This window comes from Carassius carassius, chromosome 8, assembly GCF_963082965.1.
Source record: "Carassius carassius chromosome 8, fCarCar2.1, whole genome shotgun sequence".
NCBI classification, from domain to species: domain Eukaryota; kingdom Metazoa; phylum Chordata; class Actinopteri; order Cypriniformes; family Cyprinidae; genus Carassius; species Carassius carassius.
Window position 1 is genome coordinate 17,578,222 of NC_081762.1, and position 6,830 is coordinate 17,585,051.

Genomic DNA, 6,830 nt, shown 5'->3' on the forward strand with positions numbered 1-6,830 from the left:
TGTAAATAACTCCTGTAATTATGTTAATATTGTAAATGTTGTGTTATCGTTTTGCTGACTTGATATATGATATATGTAACACACTTTTGTGGTACCCCTTATGTATCTTCATTCTTGCTCATCTATCACGACTGCCTACAGTGGTAGAGACATTTTTAAAAAACTTTCTAGGCTATGCTTTAAGCACTGCAGGCCTTCTCTTAGCAACTTAATATATTTTTGTATTACAAATGTCAGTATATATATATATTTTTTATCTGTTTTCCTGATGTAATTGCAATTTAACTTGATTGGTCATGTGATTAATCATGGATGTATGTGATCATGTGATCATGCATGGCTGTATATATGGAGGTGTGTCTCCCCACTTGTTTTCATGTCTGATGAAGGGCTTGGGCCCGAAACGTTACACGTGGTGAGCAATCATTAAAATTGCTAAGGAGCATTTTCTGGTGTGCGGACTCATTGTTTACCTTCGTTTTGATATTCAAACATATAAATGTAAGGAATTATTATTTTTAAACGTGCAGTGCGTGCTCATGTTAATTCAACAAAGCCTTTTTTGAAAATCGTTTAGTTTTAAAATCGTGGTGAGTCTCCAAAAATAAATAAATGTATGGGACACACATCCCACATCACAATCACCTTAACTTTAACTGCGTTTGTAGGCACCGCAGCCAGACCGATATACACAACACAGACCGGAAGTTAACTTAGGGCCAGGCGTTCACAGTTGTGTTCACAGTTACAGATCGCTTCTCTGCCTTTTGGCTAAGATCAAGTATACTATCTGTTCTTATCAGTTTAATATCTGATTCGAGTGAGTGTATGTTTGTGTGAGTGTGCACACGCACTTTGGATGGGTTAAATACAGAGCATGAATTCTGAGTATAAGTCACCACTTGGCTGTATGTCACTTTCACTTTTTTATTGAAAGTATAGGCTTTTTATTTAACCTTCATGAACTTTTAGTTTAAAGGGGTCAAATGAAGTTGGTAAAAATAACATTATTATATGTATTTGGTGTAATGCAATGTGTTTATGTGGTTTAACATCCAGTGGAGACATAATTATGGATTATAATGGATTATAATGACTTATATTGCCTTTTTAGGCGCTGGGTTGCATATCGTGCAACGTAAAAATAAAACGATTTATCTGAATTTGTGTTTGGAGAAACAATGAACAAAAAGCTCTAATCTACAATGCTCAAAACTCGCATTTGAATCATTAGTGACAAATTCTTTAAATATGAAAATATACTTACAGGTTGTGAGTCAGAACAGCCGACATTTTGTGTTTAGGAAACAGTCCTCCGTTAAATGTGTTGCGCACACATGAATATTAGTTTGAACTGTTTTGTAACAGTGTTGTAAATACAACTTAACCACTGATTTCTAGTTGTGCCCTCTTTTGGAAGACCAAACAAAGTAGTTTTGCTTTCACAACAAAGCACACAGCGTCTCCACGGCATGGCAACAGCGGCACCAACAATACTACAGCGATTGGGTTTGATATGATACCGGTGCCACTTCGATACTTTTAAAATGGTACCGGTGCCTAAACGGTGCCAGAACCTATACTTCTATAAAAATAAATTAATAAATTAATTTTAAAAAAGCCTAAAAAGGATAACATTAAAGGACATTAAAAAGATTTTTAATAAATCCATAGCATTCACATGCTCCTTGGATGCTCTTATTTCCCAAGCTTTACTTACTCTTAAGGCTAATAAATGTATTTCATCATCTGGGTCATTATTTAACACAAAACCACACATAATGTTTCTACTGTATCTCTGTCAATCACTCTGATATTCAGTTAAAATGAGTTCTGTCTGTCGCTGTCTTTAATCAGTTCTGTGAATGACTGTATGCTCATTCTTAATAAAGTAGAAATAATGTTGTTTGTAAAGTACAGTCTAAGGTACAAAAAAAGGGTTTTATGCCAGTTATTTATATCTTTTGCTGTAGTATGTCAGTAGGAAATATCAATTTACATTTCCAAACACTGATTTTGCTATTAATTTTAATAAGAATCTAGTGAGATTGTTGATGCACAAGCAGTCTGACAACAGACTGCCTACTTTTGCACAGTAGTGTATGTATGAAGTACATATAATAAAATTAAGTATATTTAAATAAGTGTAATTAAAATATGCGTTCATATGTGTTAAGTGCTACATTTTCGCTGGAGGAAACAGCTGTGGTGTGATGAGCGGTGAATGTAGCGAAAACTTTACAGTAGATGGGAAACCGACTGCTCACTCGTGACCTTTTGTAAACTGTATTTACGACAAAGAACTGCACAGATACAGATATTCTAACAATCTATTGATAAACACACCCTGCGTCATCTGTTTCTGTTTGAGTTTGCTCGTGCTGCTCCGCTGCTGTCTACAGATTAAAGGCATTTAAGAAGCACCGAAATGAGGCACCGAAATCTGCATTCTTATTCGGTTCGGTGCATACCGGTTCCATAGGTACATGGCACCAGGTTTCGGTACCCAACCCTAACTAACATAGACATGTGAGGGCATGTTTAAATGAGGCATTTTAGAAGGGCGTGGACGAGTCTTAACTTTTATAAAGAATATATCTCTAGGTTTGAGACTTTAGTCTTAGCAACTTTAGGAATCTAATCTATTCAGATTGTAACAACAGCTTGCAACACTCCATTGAGAAAGGAAACTTGAAATTGCATCATATGACCCCTTTAAGCCACACTCACATCTGGTTCTTTCCAAAAAATATGTAGATATCATTTTCTCTAATAAACCCCATCTAACTGAAAAGAAAACAAAATAAAAAGAAATACACCATTTATGCAATTATGTTGAAGGTCATGAATGTTTAATGCAGAGTCAATATGATCAGTGTGGCTCCCGATTCTCTGTGCTCCAAGACCACCAGGATAAAGTGAGATTGTAAATCCACCATACAATAGGCTTTGAAAATGAGCTCACGTTTCCCCTTGCTTCAACTGAAAGATGCTAATTATGCATGCCAGCCAGCTTCTTCAGCGATGTGGCACTTTTCATTCCTGCCAGCTCATAGACATCAACCCCTGCTGCACCCTCCCTCATCTGCCTCGCTCCCAGTAAAGGGAGCATTTTCTCACCACGGGAGGCCAGAGAAAGAACAGGCACAGCCAGGCCTTCTGCTCTTTGATGCCTACCTCCCATCATCTCAGCAGGGCTCTGAGGTGCGATTGAGCCCCACGTCTTTCCATTGTGTGCTTTCCTTTTAAGTGCACTGGCATATGATCCATCTGATGAGTGAAAATCCTGGTGAGATGTCTCAGAAGGCATCTGAGATTGATATCAGTGTGTTTGGAGATGCTAAATGCGGTTGGATTGCAGCACAAGGTATATTAGCAGGCGATCAAACTCCTGCACATTACCAGGAGGATCTTGGGCTAAATTTGGGATAGTTTATGACAGCAAGACAAGACAGAGTTCTTAGTGTCAGATCCCTAAAAATATATTCATTGGTGACTGCTCCAAAAAACGTTTGTTCTGACTTCTGAAAGCTTTGAGTGTCATCTGGAATCACAAGTACGGTGGGCTTCATTCTCTGGGGGGTCTGCGTAATTAAAACAAGGTTGTGAGGTAAGGCTCACCTATGGGAGATTTTTCTTCCACCTACGTCTCCACAGGGGTTCAGTCTATTCTGCCTCCAGCACACGAGAGTTTATGGAGGTCTTCAAACTCAAAACGTTTCTATTAGCTTTATAATTCTATATTCCCTGCCAGCTTGACAAATGAGACACACTGTCATTGTAGGTCAATCCACACCTCCTGATAACTCTGTGACAAGGCTTTGCTCCCATCATTACCATTAATAGGTTGGTGGAAATAGATGCAGACTACACCCACTCTCTTTCTAGAGATGTTAAATCTGAGTCATCTGACAAAAAGATGAGAGATGTAATCATGATGGGAGTGCTAGAGCCATCAGTAGTTGAGAGAATAGAGGGAAACTGATTATGATAGGGACGATTATGGCTAAACAAGAGGGCCCAATTACATGACACTTAAATCTAAACCAACACAAGTGCCTTTGCATTTGCAGAATCTGCGGGGGATTTTGACTTCAGCAGCATTAGTGTATTTGCAGTGTGCTCAGTATGATGCGCTTGTTTCGACCCTTACAGACGTCCTTAAAATGCTCAGGTGAGATGGCATCTCAGCTGTATTATAGTTCAAGAGTCTTCACTACAGGGTCTGGCACAGCAGCAGGTTCACCAATTATTGAATTATTTCAAAATAATTAAAAAAAAAAATGAAAATAGAAGGCGGGGGAGGGGGGGGGGGGGTTTGTGTTGAACTTCAGCTATAACTAGTTTTAGTCAATATTTCATTGGTTCTTTTACTTCAAAAACATATATTACATTACCAGTTATATGTTTGGGGTCAGAATGTTGTTATTTATTTATATTTTGGAATAAAAGAAAGAATCTAATTTATCAATCATGATAGCAAGATATAAAAGTGACACTAAAGACATTTATAATATTACGATGTTACAAAATATGTATATATTCAAATAGTGTAAATGATAATCTTTTGAACTTTCTATTTGTCAAAGAATCCTGAAAATAAATATCATAGTCTACACAAAATATATTAAGCAGGACAACCTTTTTTTTTTTCAACATTAATAATAATAAATGTTTTTTTTATTTTATTTTTTGAGCTGCCGATCAGTATATTAGAATGATTTCTGAAGGATCATGTGACACTGAAGACTGGAGTTGTACTATAGCTGCTGAAAATTTAGCTTCACCATCACAGGACCACATTACATTGTAAAAAAAAAACATTTGTCATGATTCTGCCTTCTTGTCTCTGATTTTTCTCTAGTCTTGTGGCAGGATCATGACAGGCCCATGTTTTATGTGCAAGCACATGGCCATTTGTTTGGGCCATGTGCTTGCGTTGTCTCGTTCCCTTGCCCCGCCCCCCTTGTTACCCTAGTTTTGTCTTCATTGATTTACCTGTTCCACCTGTTGTGTTCATTAGTAGCCTCCCTTTATAACCTCGTGTGTTTCTCTGTCCCTTTGTAGGTTCATTGTTTAAATATTGTCACGTTGTTTAAGATTGTCTACTGTTGCTACCAGTTGTGATTTTGTCAAGTCTTGTCTAAGTAATTGTTTGATCGTGTTTTAGTCATAGTCTAGTTAAGTGCAGTGTTAGTCTAGTTTTGTCTTCCTTCGTCTGTCTAGCCCTTGTTTTGCCCCCTCGTGGGTTTTGTTTTCCTGTTTTTTGTATAATAAACTGTGTTGCTGTGACTACTGTCTGCATTTGAGTTCATCCCTCCACCACCCACCCTGACAACATTAACATAGAAAACAGTTCTTTATATTGTAATGCTTTATATTGCAATAGTGTTTTTAGAGTACATTTGATTGAATAAATAAATAAGAAATATCATATTATATTTTGTACCATATTTAATAATAAAAAATAAAACTTTATTTTAAAGTCCAGTTCTCACAATCAACAAACCGTTAACTATGACTTTTGCCTCTATTAACTCCTAATTTGCTACTTATTAATAGTTAGTAAGGTACAGTAGTTGTTAGGTTTAGGTATTGAGATTAGGGAGATTATGGTCATGCAGAATATGTGCTTTATAAATTCTAATAAACAGCCAATACATTAATAACAGGCATGCAAATAAGCAACTAGTTAATAATGAGAAATGGTCCCTAAACTGAAATGTTACCAAATATCTAAATTATTTCTGGAGGCCAGATTTTAAACCCAAGGCAGCTTTGTATAATGCTTTTCAGCAGCTCACAAGAGGTCATTGGCTTGACAGAAGTTAAAGACCTATGCACTAATTAATTTCAGCTTTTTGTCATCAGTCAACATATGGCTGTCTCTACAATGATTGGAAGGCACTCTCAAAAACATGTCTTAATTAAAATAATTCCCCTTGCATCTAGTGACATTGATAATTGATCACCACCTAATGCATCTTTTTCTTTATTATTTACCTCAGGAGAAGAAGTCTGGAGGGGGGAGAAATCTGGAGGCGGAGTCTATCTCCACTGGCAGCTAGTTGCTTTCAGATACAAGATGCATTTGGATAAACAGATGAAGTGTTGAGAATGTATCAATAGAGAATTGGTTTATCCACGCACAAGATTTAATGTGTACCTTTACACATATGGTACCTTTGACCCTTGACTCTAAAGTATATGTCTGCCCACTTTAAATGTAATGCAATTTATTTTAGTGTTTTATTTTATTTTTAGATTTTATATATACTTCACTTTACTTTCGTTAATGACTACATAAATGTAACATTCTTTTATATATATATATATATATATATATATATATATATATATTACTTTCATTAATAACTGCATAAATTCAACATGGTTTATAAAAGTGGTTAAGCACAAAATATCCGCAGCAGTTTTCAACTCCAGGACTTCTTTGTTTTGACCCCACCAAATTAGATTTAATTTTCTTTTCCTAATAAGGTTTCAAGGTTGTATTTTCAAATGTTTTTTTTTTTTTTTATGGTTTTAAATATTGGAAATAAAGTAGAAAAATTTGAAAGAAAGTGGACAAATGTAGCTTAAAACTTCTCTCTCTCTCTCTCTCTCTCTCTCTCATAAAGAATTATAATATTTTATGCCCAAATATGATGATCTTCTAGACCTTCTCGCTAAAATAGAAAGGCAGCCAAGTAACTAAGTAAATAAATACAGTACAGACCAAAAGTTTGGACACACCTTCTCATTAAAAAGAGTTTTCTTTATTTTCATGACTATGAAAATTGTAGAGTCACACTGAAGGCATCAAGGGCTGT

The 6,830-nt window shown here is 36.0% G+C and overlaps 1 pseudogene; it reads left to right on the forward strand.

The window, feature by feature from the left end:
* Nucleotides 1-751: 751 nt before the first annotated feature.
* Nucleotides 752-904, forward strand: LOC132146008 (U2 spliceosomal RNA; annotated as a pseudogene).
* The last annotated feature ends 5,926 nt before the right edge of the window (nucleotides 905-6,830 follow it).